Genomic DNA, 17,396 nt, shown 5'->3' with positions numbered 1-17,396 from the left:
ATGTTCCCGATGAGAGTCACGTTTCACAACCAGAAACAGTACAGTTATAAAATGATTTGACATATCAAGCATCACCAGTTTAGATAGTAGAAAGAAGTGATAAGTAGCTAAGAGGCAAAGTTGTTCGCTTAGTCAAAGTAGCTTGGGAACCAAGAGGAGAAGAAGAGCACACTTGGGAACTGGAAGATAAGATGAAAGCTAATTACCCGCATCTATTCCTAGGTAACTGAAATTTTGAGGGCAAAATTTTCTTTTAGGAGGGTAGAATGTAACAACCCTGATTTTCGAGTACATGAGATCTTTTCTGAAAGTACGGACTTCTCCGAAAGATCAGTAAAGGAAACACCTCTGTTATATCATCAAGCATCTCAATCCTCATTATCATTATGTCATCCTTAAGTTAGAACCTCCTCTGAGGCAAGCTCGATAATGCAATCGCGAAGAACCTTGTTTTTGAATCGTATCGATTGGCAGTTTTGATTCTGATTTTCGTAAATAGTCTCTGTTTGACGAACCAGACTCGATTCATGAGAGGAGAGAGATAATAGTATAATATTATCATTATATTAGTATTAGAAAATGCTTGAATGACATTATAAGATTACCTGGTCTATTTTTGTTAAAAACAAAAAATCGGTTTAACCGGGTTTACGGTTTACTGGTGCAGCTTAGCACCAGCACTCTCTGATGAATTTAGCAATGCTAAGGCCTCATTATACATGTTATATTCTCATAATAAATATTTTACTAGTGTCATTTATTCTAGTAGCTCAGAAAATAATTTTTAGAGATATTTTTACGAGTGTTCCGATACACCTAGTTTTAATAGTTGTACACCAGAGATATTTTAATATTATTTTAATCCACCTCCAAGCCAACCAATCACAACTCACCTTACACCCCCCAAGACCTCCAAGGCTGTCTCATTTTATCATTTTGGCCGAAAATAACAAGAGAGAAAAGAGAGAAACTTTCATGAACACTTAATCTTCAAAGCTTGATTTCTTCTGAACTAAAACTCAAATCAAAACTCCGATTTCACCAAAATGATCCTCTCTTCTTCCTCTACATAACCATGTAACTTATCAAGGATGGAAATAAGGTGAGATGGCTGTCTCCCTCCCATTTCAATTCGGTTTTCAAGGAAAACCATGCAAAACATGTGTTTTCTTGATGTTCTTCCTTCGGAATCATGCTTAACTTGACTTGAGGGCCAAGAAACATGAATTTCCAGCAAGTCTAAGGTGAAAAATCTCTTCCTAACATACTGAGTGAGATTTGGTCAGTTGAGAGTTTTTGGATTTAAAGTTGTTCTTGATGTGATTTAGGAGGAAAAAGTGCTTAAGGACCACCTGAAAGTTTAACCGAATTAGGAGTAGCAAAACCAGGTAGGGTGTGACGAATTTAATCTTGATTGATTGTGTTTGAGATGTGTGATTGTGTTAAAATCATGTAGAAAAGATGGGGTTTTAGTGGCTGGGAATTTATTATGAATTTTGGTAAAAAATCGGTTGCTGAAAAGACTGAAAAACGGGTAAAAACAGGGAAAGAATCTGAAGAATATACGAAGAACATGAAGAACACTTTGAGTGTGATGAAGAATATGGAAGAACAGGCCTTAGATCTTGAAAAGGGCAAGGAAGTAAAATTTTTGGTGTTTGAGGGGTTATTTTGTAATTTCTGAAAGTTAGGGTGGTTAAAGTAGAAATATTAAAAGTTACGGGTGGTAAAAAGTGAATTTTAAAGGTTAAAAGTTAAAAAGGGGTAATTTTCGAAAATTTAATGATAAAATAATAAATAATAATAAAATATTAAATAATAATATTTAATTAAAAATATTATTTTAATAAAAATAATAAAATAATGCGGAAAAGGCAGTTTTCTGTAAAAGCTTTAGAAAGACAACTTTAAGCGCAGAATCTCATAATTACCTTCATAAAAAACATAGGGAGTGGTAATAACATGTTAGTGAGGCAAAGATAAATGAAAGACAAAAAGTTAAAGAAAAGATAAACACCAAAGAAAAGTCTGTAAAGTTTTAATGACAGAAAAATAGACAGAGATTAGTAAACGAACTAGGAGCAACATAGTTAGTTCTTGAGTTGCACCCAGGGTTAGGTATAATATGAAAAGTTAAACTGTTTCAGTATAGACTTAATGAACCTATACTTAGGACAGGCTAACTATTCATATCGAAATTTACATAAGCTTTAAATACATATGTTATGAAGAGAAATCAAAGCAGAGTAAAGAAACACAGAGAACAGAGTAACCAGAGAAAAGTAAAGAGATAAAGAGAAAAGAGTAATCAGAGCAGAGTCAAAAGACAAAGAGAAAAGAGTAATGTGATAAAGAGAAATGGTTTGAGTTACGATGTTGTAAAAGTAAAAGCTGTAAAGTTTGTATAGCATGATTGAACAGAGAAAGAAAGAGGTACTGCATAAGAATGTGAAAGTGATGATGAATAATGAGAATGATAATGAATGATAATAATGAGAATGATTATGTGATGATCTGCTGCGTGAAGGCAGTCAGATAGATGGTGGTACGACCACTGAGAGTGCTTTCCTGGGATACTTAGCTATAATGTTATTCTGTAAGTCAGAGGACTCTTACAGAGGTATCGAGAACATACGACTAGCATATACTCCTGTAAGTCAAAGGACTCTTACAGTGAGAGTGTGTGTATGCTCCTGTAAGTCAAAGGACTCTTACAGTGAGAATGTGTGTATGCTCCTGTAAGTATAAGGACTCTTAGAGAGAGTGTGTTGGGCAGATATAAGCTAACTAGCTCCGCCATGCAAGTCAAAGGACTCTTGCAGCGGTTTGCCTCACAAGTCAAAGGACTCTTGCGAGGGACATTGCCAACAGGAAAGCCTTACCTGGTCAGAGGACTCCGGATAATGTCGGGAGCGGGTATGTAACCGACAAATGAGCTCATTACCTACGCTAGGGCTAGACATGCATCATACTTGGTTGCGCATTTCCTTTGTTATAATTGTGGTATAAATGTATGCTTTCCTTGTTTGTATTCTATTCTCTGCGCTTGTGTTATTTTCTTGTATTCTTCTGTTTGTGTTCTGCTATCTGTTTTCTCTTTCTTCTCTACTTATCTGTGTTTTCTAATTACTGCTTCTTTGTATTCTGCTAATAGTCTGCTAAACAACATAGAATTAATAAACGTAACTAATAACCCCGACCCTACTAAGAACTCCCCAGTTCTTACCCCTTCTCTCTCCCTTCCCCCTTCAGATGGAAGTAAGAGTACCTTACCATAGTTCGCTGATGACCGTTCGTAAGAAGAGGATTCTGCTCTAGATAGTCTTCTGAGTCTAGAGTGAATATCGTTCTCTGATTATATGTATATACTGTGAGACCAGCCAACGTCTGCACCCTGTTCGTATGCGCACTTTAACCTAAATCCTGTGTACGAGATTCCTATTGTGTGGCTACTTCATAAGGTACCAGAAAGATGTCCTGTGGAAAAGTCTGATCGTGCAGAGGAGTAGCAGATGATGTTCTATCTTTTGATGACGTTTCACCTGACTTGAGTTTTGAAGACCTAGAACGTACTTTCCCTCGCTTTAGTAGTTTAGAGGGACTAGGTGAGTATAGAGTCTAGGCTAGCCTAGGTGCCAGCTGAGGGACCCTTTGAACAGGTCAGGACCTGGGATGTTGTATGTATATACATGTATATAAATATTATTTAGCTATATCTAGGAGTGTTCTAACTAACAGTCTATATTCTAATAAAGGCTGAATCACCGAATGTTGTCAACTACTTGTGATGCATTTATGTGTGGTTGTTTATAACTATTTTATCTGTTATTATTTGTGAATTGATTATAAATGATTCTGTCTATTAATCCAAACGTTTTCAACAAAAAAAATACACCTCGCAAATTAACTATGCTTTTAACAACGAATCAGGCTCATATGATAAATAATAGATAATAATTAGGAAGACAAATTGGTAGCGCTCAGTTTCCGGTATGATCTAGACATATTGAAAATTGGGTCGTTACAACGACAGCTCCGGCCATCAGATCCAATAGGTCAGACACGACAGCTCCAGCCACCAGATCCAACAAGTCGGACACGACAGCCCCGGCCACCACAGCAGATCTCATCCGAAGATCGACCTTTAGTTTCAGGTAACCCTCGAAACACCAACCAATCAGAGAAACTGCTTAGCACTTATCTAGTTTCTAGTTCATAATTTGTTTTCTTTAATAAAAGCAAAATGTTTCATATATGTGATTAATCTTCTGTATAAGAGACATTGGCAAGGAACTAAGTTTGGTGTTCACACACCAAAATAAGTTTAAAAGCCTACAAACATTCATGCATATTAACCATTTTTCATGTGCTTGGGGGACAAGCAACTTCCACTATCAGTGCAGAAAATCATTCAACTTTTTAGAAGTACTATACATCACCATCAAGGAAAGAACGAAAGCTGAGAAGGATGATGAAGAACTAAGCAAGAAGATGCCAAAAGTTTGTATTGTTACTCAACTGTTTATTCTTTGAATTATTTTAGTTGGAAGTTTAAATGCACCCCTGCTGAGTAGTTTTGATCAGTTTAAGTAGTCTGCATTATGTTTATTTACTGCCTTTTCATTCTCCAATTAAGTGATCTAGCCGGAATGTCTACTTCATTCACATCTACTTGAATTTATGTTTTGTCCCTTTGCATAAATAAAAGAAAATGTTAAAACAGAAAGTGAAATTGTCCAATTTGATAGGAATGAAAATAAAGTTCAGTGGTGGTATGTGCTAGATTGTTCAAGTAAACTCACTAATAAAGAAGAATGGTATAGTGTTCTTTTTAAGTATGAAATTAGGACTGTCTGTGAAATCTTGGTAAATAAAGATCCTTGGAAAAAGAAAGAGTAAAAAGGAAAGGAAGAAAAGCCAAAAATTGGCAACAAAAATGAAAGAAACAAAGAATAAAGATAGACACCAATAGCTTGGACCTTAAGACACATGCCTGTGATGCTTTTTGTACTAGGATTTTCTTGGATAATTAGGTTCTAAGGAGTATTTTAAAACTTGGTAACATGGGTTAATTAATCCAGGATTATCAACCGAAAGTCCACTATCAAGAGCAACCTAGTTACAAGGCATTTAGTAACCCAAAGAGGTGTTGGGCACCAATGTTCTTAAAAAGAATTATGAGCCAAGTGTCTGTGGTGAATATGTGTTGACTGAAAAACGAGCTAAAAAGCTACTGCAACACATGACACTAAGCTGCAATTGAGGAATAAGTTTCTTAGCAGAAGAAAAAAACAAAAAAAAATCAAACATCAAGGATCAATTAATAAATGTTTCACAGCAGCACCTTGGTTAGCACTTAAAGGGACATTTCAGTCCTAAAAACTAATAAAAGTAGAGCTTCAATTACAGTTTGCATGAAACCACATGAACCTAGACTGAGTGCTTTCAAATAAGGATAAATACACTTTTCTGTTTTCTTTCATTTTTCTCATGTTCTACTGCTTGCTTGAGGACAAGTAAGATTTAAGTTTAGTGTTGTGATGACAAATCATTTTAGGCTAGTTTTACTAGCAATTTTTACTTGTTTTCATTAGGTTTCATACACTTTCTTGCACTATAAGTAAGTAATTGGATTGGAATTTCATGTTGTCTTGATTCAATCAAACATTGTTAATTTTATGCATTATCATGAAAGTTATGCAAGATTTATTTGATTATTTTGAAATGACGCAAAACCTTATGATTTTGGGGAGACTTTGATTCCATGTTTGATTGATGGCAGGTGAAGAGATGAAAAGAAAAAGCATAGAAAGAGGCAGGGCAGAAGAACGTAGCGGTCATTTGGAGAACGCTATGTTCCCCTGAAACATGAACATTGGTGCCACGCTCTATTTCAAAGAACGCTACGCTCTCTAGCGACGCGCACGCGTACAGGACACTTATACGTAGGGCAAGCATTCTAGAAGATCCACGCGTACGCGTTCATGACGCGTACGTGTGGGTGTGATCAGCGTTCTCAGGCCAAGAACCCTACGCTCTCTTTTAACAAGCGCCTGCGACAATTTCAAATTTGGAACTCAACTTTGGCCATCGACGCGTACGCGTGATGGATGCGTACGCGTGGGTGTAGCATCTTTGAAAAAGCACGCATTCGTGTGGATGGCGCAGAAGTGGGGAGTTGATAATTTGACATCCACGCACACGCGTAGAGGACGCGCACGCGTGGGGAGCGCTCATGGCGCGAACATAGCGCTCATTTAAAGAGCGCTACCAAAGGACGCGCACGCATGTATGATACGCGTATGCATGATAGAGACTGGAGATGGCAATGACGTGCACGCGCATGTTACGTGTACGCGTCGATGTGCAAAAAACGCAAGGGGCGTGGAAGTGTTTATCACGCGTACGCTTGATGAGTACTCAGCGAGCAAGGACGCACACGCGCAGGAGATGTGTACACATCGGTGAATGAGCATTGCGCTCTCTTTGAGAACGCTACATTCTCTTGAAGCTGCATTGAAGCACCAATCTAGACTCTGACTTGCTGCAACAACGACCAAAAAGCCCAATCCAAGTACTTGAAGATTGAATTGGAAAGTGTATAAATAGAGGAGAATTTGATTCATTAAGAGAGTTAGCTAGCAGATCGGGAAACTCTGCATTTTACATTTCATTTTAATTTCCTTTTGTTCTTCATCTTCTGCACTTTTTCTTTTCTGTTTTATACTAGAGTGGTGCACGAAATCACAATCACACTTTTGCAATTCCGCGCAACTAACCAGCAAGTGCACTGGGTCGTCCAAGTAATACCTTACGTGAGTAAGGGTCGATCCCATGGAGATTGTCGGCTTGAAGCAAGCTATGGTTATCTTGTAACTCTTAGTCATGATATCAATAATTCTCAGATTTAATTGTAAAAAGTAAAAGAACATGAAATAAATACTTGTTTTACAGTAATGGAGAACAGGTTGAGGTTTTGGAGATGCCCTATCTTCTGAATCTCTGCTTTTCTACTGTCTTCTTCTTCATGCACACAAGGCTCCTTCCATGGCAAGCTGTATGTTGGTGGATCACCGTTGTCAATGGCTACCATCCGTCCTCTCAGTGAAAATGGTCCAAATGCGCTGTCACCGTACGGCTAATCATCTGTCGGTTCTCACTCATGTTGGAATAGGATCTATTGATCCTTTTGCGTCTGTCACTACGCCCAGCACTCGTGAGTTTGAAGCTCGTCACAGTCATCCCTTCCCAGATCCTACTCGGAATACCACAGACAATGTTTAGACTTTCCGGATCACAGGAATGGCCGCTAATAATTCTAGCCTATACCACGAAGGTTCTAATCTTAGATTAGAAACCCAAGAGATATGCACTCAAGCTATTGCAGATAAAATGGAGGTGGTTGTCAGGCACGCATTCATAGGTGAGAATAATTATGAGTGTCACAGATCATCACATTCATCAGGTTGAAGTGCGAGTGAATATCTTAGAATAGAAACAAGCGTGATAGAATGGAAAACAGTAGTAATTGCATTAATTCATCGAGACACAGCAGAGCTCCTCACCCCCAACCATGGGGTTTAGAGACTCATGCCGTCAGAAGTACAGTATGAAACATGTAAAGTGTCATGAGGAACAAGATGAATCACTAAAAGTAGTTTTTATAATAAACTAGTGACTTAAGGTTACAGAAAATGAGTAAGCTAGAATAGTTAGTGTAAAAATCCACTTATGAGGCCCACTTGGTGTGTGCTTGGGCTGAGCATTGAAGCTTTCACGTGTAGAGACCCTTCTCGGAGTTAAATGCCAGCTTTTGTGCCAGTTTGGGCGTTTAACTCCAACTTTTATGCCAGTTCTGGTGTTTTGACACCAGAATTTTTATGCTGACTTGGAACGCCGGTTTGGGCCATCAAATCTCGAGCAAAGTATAAACTATTATATATTGCTGGAAAGTCCAGGATGTCTACTTTCCAACACAATTGAGAACGCGCCAATTGGGCTTCTGTAGCTCCAGAAAATCCACTTTGAGTGCAGGGAGGTCAGAATCCAACAGCATTTGCAGTCCTTTTTCAGCCTCTGAATCAGATTTTTGCTCAGGTCCCTCAATTTCAGCCAAAAAATACCTAAAATCACAGAAAAACACACAAACTCATAGTAAAGTCCAGAAATATGATTTTTGAATAAAAACTAATAAAAACACAATAAAAACTAACTAAAATATACTAAAAACAATGCCAAAAAGCGTATAAATTATCCATTCATCACAACACCAAACTTAAATTGTTGCTTGTCCCCAAGCAACTAAAAACAAAGTAGGATAAAAAGAATAGAATATACAATGAATTCCAAAAACATCTATGAAGATCAGTCTTAATTAGATGAGCGGGGCTATTAGCTTTTTGCTTCTGAACAGTTTTGGCATCTCACTTTATCCTTTGAAGTTCAGAATGATTGGCATCTATAGGAACTTAGAATTCAGATAGTGTTATTGACTCTCCTAGTTCAGTATGTTGACTCTTGAACACAGCTACTTTATGAGTCTTGGCCGTGACCCTAAGCATTTTGCTTTCTAGTATTACCACCGGATACATAAATGCCACAGACACATAACTGGGTGAACCTTTTCAGATTGTGACTCAGCTTTGCTAGAGTCCCCAATTAGAGGTGTCCAGAGCTCTTAAGCACACTCTTTTTGCTTTGGACCACGACTTTAACCGCTCAGTCTCAAGCTTCTCACTTGACACCTTCACGCCACAAGCATATGGTTAGGGACAACTTGGTTTAGCCGCTTAGGCCAGGATTTTATTCCTATAGGCCCTCCTATCCACTGATGCTCAAAGCCTTGGATCCTTTTATTTTACCCTTGCCTTTTGGTTTAAAGAGCTATTGGCTTTTTCTGCTTGCTTTTTCTTTTTCTTTTTTTTTTCTTTTTTTTTTCTCTTTGTTTTTTTTCAAGCTTTGTACTCACTGCTTTTTCTTGCTTCAAGAATCATTTTTATGATTTTTCAGATTATCAAATAACATTTCTCCTTTTTCATCATTCTTTCAAGAGCCAACAATTTTAACATTCATAAACAACAAATTCAAAAATATGCACTGTTCAAGCATTCATTCAGAAAACAAAAAGTATTACCACCACATCAAAATAATTAAACTATTTTAAAATTTGAAATTCATGTACTTATTTTTCTTTTGTAATTAAAAAACATTTTTCATTTAAGAAAGGTGATGGATTCATAGGACATTCATAGCTTTAAGGCATAGACACTAATATACTAATGATCATGTAGTAAAGACACAAACATAGATAGAACATCAAGCATAGAAATCGAAAAACAAAAAGATAAGAACAAGAAAATTAAAGAACGGGTCCACCTTAGTGATGGCGGCTAGTTCTCCTTCTTGATGATCCTATGGAGTGCTTGAGCTCCTCAATGTCTCTTCCTTGCCTTTGTTGCTCCTCTTTGATTTCATGGAGGATAATGGGTTGCTTTTGTTGAGGTCCATGAGTGGGCTCTTTTGTTTGCTCCATCCTCTTTCTAGTGATGGGCTTTTGAGATGAATCTCTCCATCTCTCATGACTCAGAGTTGGAAGCAACTGCCTTCCCTTTCCTCTTCCAAGAGGTTTCTCCGGCCTTAGGTGCCATAAATGGTTATGGAAAAACAAAAAGCAATGCTTTTTCCACACCAAACTTAGAAGGTTTTCTCGTCCTCAAGCAAAAGAAGAAAGAAGGGAGGAGAAGAGGAAGAAAATAGAGGAGATGAAGATGTGTGAGTGGTTAAGAGGTGATGGGGAAGAGTATTTGGGGATGGGTGTGATGGGAAGGTGTGAAGTAGAGAGAGAGATGAGGTAGGTGGGGATCCTGGGGGTCCACAGATCCTGAGGTGTCAAGGATTTCTCATCCCTACACTATATTGGCGTGTAAATGCCTCTTGCTTGCCAATCCTGGCGTTAAACGCCAGGTTGCTGCCCATTTCTGGCGTTTAACGCCAGCTTTTCTCCCCTTCCTGGCGTTTAAACGCCAGCTTTGTGCCCATTTCTGGCGTTAAACGCCAGTTCTGTGCCCCTTTCTGGCATTAAACGCCAGCTTTGTTCCCTCTTTCTGGCATTAAACGCCCAGAATGGTGCCAGACTGGGCGTTTAACGCCCATTCTGCTACCCTTATTGGCGTTTAAACGCTAGTAAGCTTCTCCTCCAGGGTGTGCTGTTTTTGATACTATTTTTCATTCTGTTTTTGCTTTTTCAGTTATTTTTGTGACTTCACATGATCATCAACCTACAGAAAACATAAAATAACAAAAGAAAATAAATAGATATAATAAAATTGGGTTGCCTCCCAACAAGCGCTTCTTTATTGTCTTTAGCTGGACCTTGACTGAGTTTTATTCTAGTCTCAATTTTGAGCATTCTTGCTCAAAATTGCTTTCAAGATAGTGTTTGATTCTCTGTCCATTAACAATGAACTTTTTGTCAGAGTCAATATCCTGAAGCTCAACATATCCATATGGTGACACACTTGTAATCACATATGGTCCCCTCCACTGGGATTTCAATTTCCCGGGGAATAGTCTGAGCCTAGAGTTAAAGAGCAGAACCTTCTGTCCGAGTTCAAAGACTCTAGATGACAGCTTCTTATCATGCCACCTTTTTGCTTTTTCCTTATAAATTTTTGCATTTTCAAAAGCATTGAATCTGAATTCCTCTAGGTCATTCAGATGGAGCAATCTTTTCTCTCCAGCTAACCTAGCATCCAGGTTTAGGAATCTGGTTGCCCAGTAGGCCTTATGTTCCAGTTCCACGGGCAGATGACAGGCCTTGCCATACACAAGCTGGTATGGAGAGGTTCCTATAGGAGTCTTGAATGCTGTTCTGTATGCCCACAGAGCATCATCCAAGCTTTTTGCCCAATACTTTCTACGGGCAATTACAGTCCGTTCCAAGATTCTTTTTAGTTCTCTATTAGAGACTTCAGCAAGTCCATCTGTCTGTGGGTGATATGGAGTTGCTACTTTGTGGCTAATTCCATATCGGACCATAGCAGAGTATAGCTGTTTATTACAGAAATGAGTGCCCCCGTCACTGATTAGTACTCTGGGGACGCCAAATCTGCTGAAGATATGTTTTTGGAGGAATTTCAGTACGGTCTTAGTATCATTAGTGGGTGTGGCAATTGCTTCTACCCATTTAGATACATAGTCTACTGCCACCAGAATGTAAGTGTTTGAGTATGATGGTAGGAAGGGATCCATGAAGTCAATACCCCATACATCAAATAGCTCAATCTCTAAGATTCCTTGTTGAGGCATAGCATAACCATGAGGCAAGTTGCCAGTTCTTTGGCAACTGTCACAGTTACGCACAAACTCTCGGGCATCTCTATAGAGAGTAGGCCAGTAGAAGCCACATTGGAGGACCTTAGTGGCTGCTCGCTCACCTCCGAAATGTCCTCCATACTGTGATCCATGGCAGTGCCATAGGATCTTCTATGCCTCTTCTCTGGATACGCATCTGTGGATCATTCCGTCTGCACATCTCTTAAAGAGATATGATTCATCCCATAAGTAGTACTTTGCATCAGAAATTAGTTTTTTTGTTTGCACCCTGCTGTACTCCTTGGGTATGAACCTCACAGCTTTATAATTTGCAATGTCTGCAAACTATGGTGCTTCCTGAATGGCAAAGAGTTGCTCATCCGAAAAGGTCTCAGAGATCTCAGTAGGAGGGAGGGACGCCCCTGCTACTGGTTCTATCCGGGACAGGTGATCAGCTACCTGGTTCTCTGTCCCTTTTCTGTCTCTTATTTTTATATCAAACTCTTGCAGAAGCAACACCCATCTTATGAGCCTGGGTTTTGAATCCTGCTTTGTGAGTAGATATTTAAGAGCAGCATGGTCAGTATACACAATCACTTTTGAACCTACTAGATAGGATCTAAACTTGTCAATGGCATAAATCACTACAAGCAACTCTTTTTCTATGGTTGTGTAATTCTTCTGTGCATCATTTAAAACATGGCTAGCATAGTAAATGACGTGCAGAAGCTTGTTATGCCTCTGTCCCAACACTGCACCAATGGTATGGTCACTGACATCACACATTAGTTCGAATGGTAATGTCCAGTCTGGTGCAGAAATGACTGGTGCTGTGACCAGCTTAGCTTTCAGAGTTTCAAACGCCTGCAGACACTCTGTATCAAACACAAATGGTGTGTCAGCAGCTAGCAGATTGCTCAGAGGTTTTGCAATTTTTGAAAAATCCTTTATAAACCTCCTACAGAATCATGCATGCCCCAGAAAGCTTCTGATTGCCTTAACATTGGCAGGTGGTGGTAATTTTTCAATTACTTCCACTTTAGCTTGATCCACCTCTATTCCCTTATTTGAAATTTTATGCCCAAAGACAATTCCTTCAGTCACCATAAAGTGACATTTTTCCCAATTTAAAACTAGGTTGGTCTCTTGGCATCTTTTCAGAACAAGTGCTAAATGATCAAGACAGGAGCTGAATGAGTCTCCAAATACTGAAAAGTCATCCATGAAGACTTCCAGAAATTTTTCTACCATATCAGAGAAGATAGAGAGCATGCACCTCTGAAAGGTTACAGGTGCATTGCATAGACCAAAAGGCATCCTTCTGTATGCGAATACTCCAACTGGACATGTGAATGTTGTTTTCTCTTGGTCTTGAGGATCTACTGCAATTTGGTTGTAGCCTGAATAGCCATCCAAAAAGCAGTAATAATTATGACCTGCTAGTCTCTCTAGCATCTGGTCTATGAATGGTAAAGGAAAATGATCCGTTCTGGTGGCTGTATTGAGCCTTCTGTAGTCAATACACATACGCCACCCTGTAACTATTCTTGTAGGAACCAGTTCATTCTTTTCATTGTGAACCACTGTCATGCCTCCTTTTTTGGGTACAACTTGGACAGGGCTTACCCAGGGACTATCAGAAATAGGATAAATAATCCCAGCCTCTAGTAACTTAGTGACCTCTTTCTGCACCACCTCCTTCATGACTGGATTTAGCCACCTTGAACCACTGGCTTAGCATCATCCTCCAATAGGATCTTGTGCATGCATCTTGCTGGGCTAATGCCCTTAAGATCACTTATGGACTACCCAAGAGTTGTCTTGTGTGTCCTTAGCACTTGAATTAGTGCTTTCTCTTCCTGTGGATTTAAAGCAGAGCTTATGATCACTGGAAAAGTGTCACCCTCTCCTAGAAATGCATATTTCAGGGATGGTGGTAGTGGTTTGAGCTCGGGTTTAGGAGGATTCTCCTCTTCCTGAGGAATTTTCAGAGGTTCTTTTATTTCCTCTAATTCCTCCAGATCAGGCTAAACATCTTTAAAGATTTCCTCTAGCTTTGATTCAAGACTTTCAGTCATATTGATCTCTTCCACCAAAGAGTCTATAATATTAGTGCTTATGCAGTCATTTGATGTGTCTGGATGCTGCATAGCTTTGACAGCATTTAACTTGAAATCATCTTCATTGACTCTCAGGGTCACTTCCCCTTTTTGTACATCAATAAGAGTTCGTCCAATTGCTAGAAAAGGTCTTCCTAGAATAAGAGTTGCACTCTTGTGCTCCTCCATTTCCAGCACTACAAAGTCAGTGGAAAAGGCAAATGGCCCAATCTTGACAATCATGTCCTCAATTATGCCTGATGGATATTTAATGGAGCCATCAGCAAGTTGAAGACATATCCGGGTTGGTTTGACTTCTTCAGTCAAGCCAAGCTTTCTGATAGTGGATGCAGGTATTAGATTAATACTTGCCCTAAGGTCACATAGAGCTGTTTTGGTACAAGCACCTTCTAATGTGCATGGTATCATAAAGCTTCCTGGATCTTGAAGCTTCTCTGGTATGCTTTTTAGAATGACTGCACTGCATTCTTCAGTGAGAAACACCTTTTCAGTTTCTCTCCAATCCTTCTTATGACTTAAGATCTCTTTCATGAACTTACCATAAGAGGGTATTTGCTCAAGTGCCTCTGCAAACGGGATCTTTATCTCAATAGTCCTGAGATAGTCTGCAAAGCGGGCAAATTGTTTATCCTGTTCCGCTTAACGGAGTTTCTGAGGATAAGGCATCTTGGCTTTATATTCCTCAACCTTAGTTGCTGCAGGTTTATTCCCTACAGAGGTGGTTGGAGAAGCCTTCTTAGAGGGGTTACTATCAGCACTTGCAGGTGTCTGATCCCTCATTGGCGTTTGAACGCCAGGATTGGGTGCTGGATGGGCGTTTAACGCCAGCTTCCCACCCTTTTCTGGCATTTGAACGCCAGAACTGGGCAAGGAATGGGCGTTCAACGCCAACTTTTCTCCCTTTTCTGGCGTTTGAACGCTAGAAGTGGGCATCCACTGGGCGTTTGACGCCAATTTTTCACCCTTTTCTGGCGTTTGAACGCCAGAATTATTCCTCTCTGGGCTCTTGCTGTCCTCAGAGGGATTTTGGCCAGTGGTTTGGTCATCCTCTGTCAGTTGTTCCTTTCTTGGCTTTTTGCTACTTTGAGCTGATTTATTTAATGTCTTCCCACTCCTTAGTTGAACAACTTGGCATTCTTCTGTTATCTGTTTAGATAGCTGCTATCTTGTCTGAGTCAATTGTGCTTCCATATTCTTGTTAGCATTTTTAGTGTCTTGGAGCATCTCTTTAAATTCTGCTAATTGGTCTGTCATAAGGAGTAATTGTTGATTAAGCTCAATAATCTGTTCTTGAGGATTTTTAATGGGCTCACTGCTAGAGTACAAATGTTGATTTCTAGCAACCGAATCTATAAGTTCTTGAGCCTCTTCAATCGTCTTCCTCATGTGTATAGATCCACCAACTGAGTGGTCTAGAGACATCTGAGCTTTTTCTGTAAGCCAATAGTAGAAGATGTCTAACTGTACCCACTTTGAAAACATTTCAGAGGGGCATTTCCTTAGCATCCCTCTGTATCTCTCCCAGGCATTATAAAGAGATTCATGATCCTCTTGTTTAAAGCCTTGGATGTTCATCCTTAGCTGTGTCATCCTTTTTAGAGGATAAAATTGATTCAGAAATTTGTCTGATAACTGTCTCCATGTTTTTATGCTTGCTGTGGGTTGGTTATTTAACCACCTCTTAGCTTGATCTTTTACAGCAAATGGAAATAGTAATAATCTGTAGACATCCTGATCCACTTCTTTATCACGTACTGTGTCAGCAATTTGTAAGAATTGTGCCAGAAACTCAGTAGGTTCTTCCTGTGGAAGACCGGAATACTGGCAATTTTGCTGCACCATGATAATGAGCTGAGGATTTAGCTCAAAACTGCTTGCTTTGATGGGAGGTATACAGATGTTACTCCCATATGCAGCTGTAATGGGGTTAGCATATGACCTCAGAGTCCTTCTGGACTGCTCATTTCCACTTAGGTCCATGATGGAGAAAGGGAGATGATGTGGATTGCAATTAAATTATATTTTTAAATTTTTTTATTTTATTTAAAAGTAACCGAAAAAAATAAAACAAAATAAATGGCAGATAAAATAAAACTTTTGAAAATTAGAAGAAAATAAAAGCAAATTGAAACTAAATTAATTAATTAATTAAAAATATTTTGAAAAAAATGCTTAGTTAATTTCGAAATATGAAAGAGAAAAGTAGTTAAGTGATTTTTTGAAAAAGATTTTGAAATTAGCAATCAAAAAGATATGATTGAAAATTATTTTGAAAAAGGTATGATTGAGAAGATATGATTGCAATTTATAAAAAAAAAGATATGATTGAAAAGATATGATTGAAGAAATCAAAAAGATTTTATTTTTGGAAAAGATTTGAAAAGATCAATTTTTGAAATTAGAATTTTGACTTGACTAAAAAAAATATATGATTTTGAAAATCCTTGACTAATTTAATGCAAAATTTTGAAATTTATGAGTAAAATAAGGAAAAGATTTTTTTTTGAATTTTAATGAGGAAAGAGAAAAACAACAAAATGACACTAAACTTAGAAATTTTAGATCAAAACAAAGAGAACAAACAAGAAAACTTTGAATGTCAAGATGAACACCAAGAACACTTTGAAGATCAAGATGAACACCAAGAACAAATTTTTGAAAAATTTTTAAGTAAATAAAAGCACAAGGGACACCAAACTTAAAATTTTTAGAAAATCAAACACAAATTTTCAAAAATTTAAAGGAAAACAGAAAGAGACACCAAACTTAGAATTTTTAAAGATCAAGAAACAACTAAGAACATGCAAATTCGAAAAATTGAAAGAAAATAAAAGCATGCAATTGACACCAAACTTAAAATATGAAACTAAACTCAAATAAAAGACTCAAATTTAGTGACTCTAAACCAACAAAAATAAATTATTCCTAATCTAAGCAACAAGATAAACCGTCAGTTGTCCAAACTCGAACAATCCCCGATAACGGCGCCAAAAACTTGGTGCACGAAATCACAATCACACTTTTGCAATTCCGCACAACTAACCAGCAAGTGCACTGGGATGTCCAAGTAATACCTTACGTGAGTAAGGGGCGATCCCATGGAGATTGTCGGCTTGAAGCAAGCTATGGTTATCTTGTAACTCTTAGTCAGGATATCAATAATTCTCAGATTTAATTGTAAAAAGTAAAAGAACATGAAATAAATACTTATTTTGCAGTAATGGAGAACATGTTGAGGTTTTGGAGATGCTCTATCTTCTGAATCTCTGCTTTCCTACTGTCTTCTTCTTCATGCACGCAAGGCTCCTTCCATGGCAAGCTGTATATTGGTGGATCACCGTTGTCAATGGCTACCATCCGTCCTCTCAGTGAAAATGGTCCAAATGCGCTGTCATCGCACGGCTAATCATCTGTCAGTTCTCACTCATGTTGGACTAGGATCCATTGATCCTTGTGCGTCTCTCACTACGCCCAGCACTCGTGAGTTTGAAGCTCGTCACAGTCATCCCTTCCCAGATCCTACTCGGAATACCACAGACAAGGTTTAGACTTTCCGGATCTCAGGAATGGCTGCCAATAATTCTAGCCTATACCACGAAGGTTCTAATCTTATATTAGAAACCCAAGAGATATGCACTCAAGCTATTGCAGATAGAACGGAGGTGGTTGTCAGGCACGCGTTCATAGGTGAGAATAATGATGAGTGTCACGGATCATTACATTCATCAGGTTGAAGTGCGAGTGAATATCTTAGAATAGAAACAAGCGTGATAGAATGGAAAATAGTAGTAATGGCATTAATTCATCGAGACACAGCAGAGCTCCTCACCCCCAACCATGGGGTTTAGAGACTCATGCCGTCAGAAATATAGTATAAAACGTGTAAAGTGTCATGAGGAACAAGATGAATCACTAAAAGTAGTTTTTATAATAAACTAGTGACATAGGGTTACAGAAAATGAG

This window comes from Arachis ipaensis, chromosome B9, assembly GCF_059453495.1.
Source record: "Arachis ipaensis isolate K30076 ecotype BB chromosome B9, ASM5945349v1, whole genome shotgun sequence".
NCBI lineage: Eukaryota > Viridiplantae > Streptophyta > Magnoliopsida > Fabales > Fabaceae > Arachis > Arachis ipaensis.
This window is presented reverse-complemented; position numbering follows the sequence as displayed.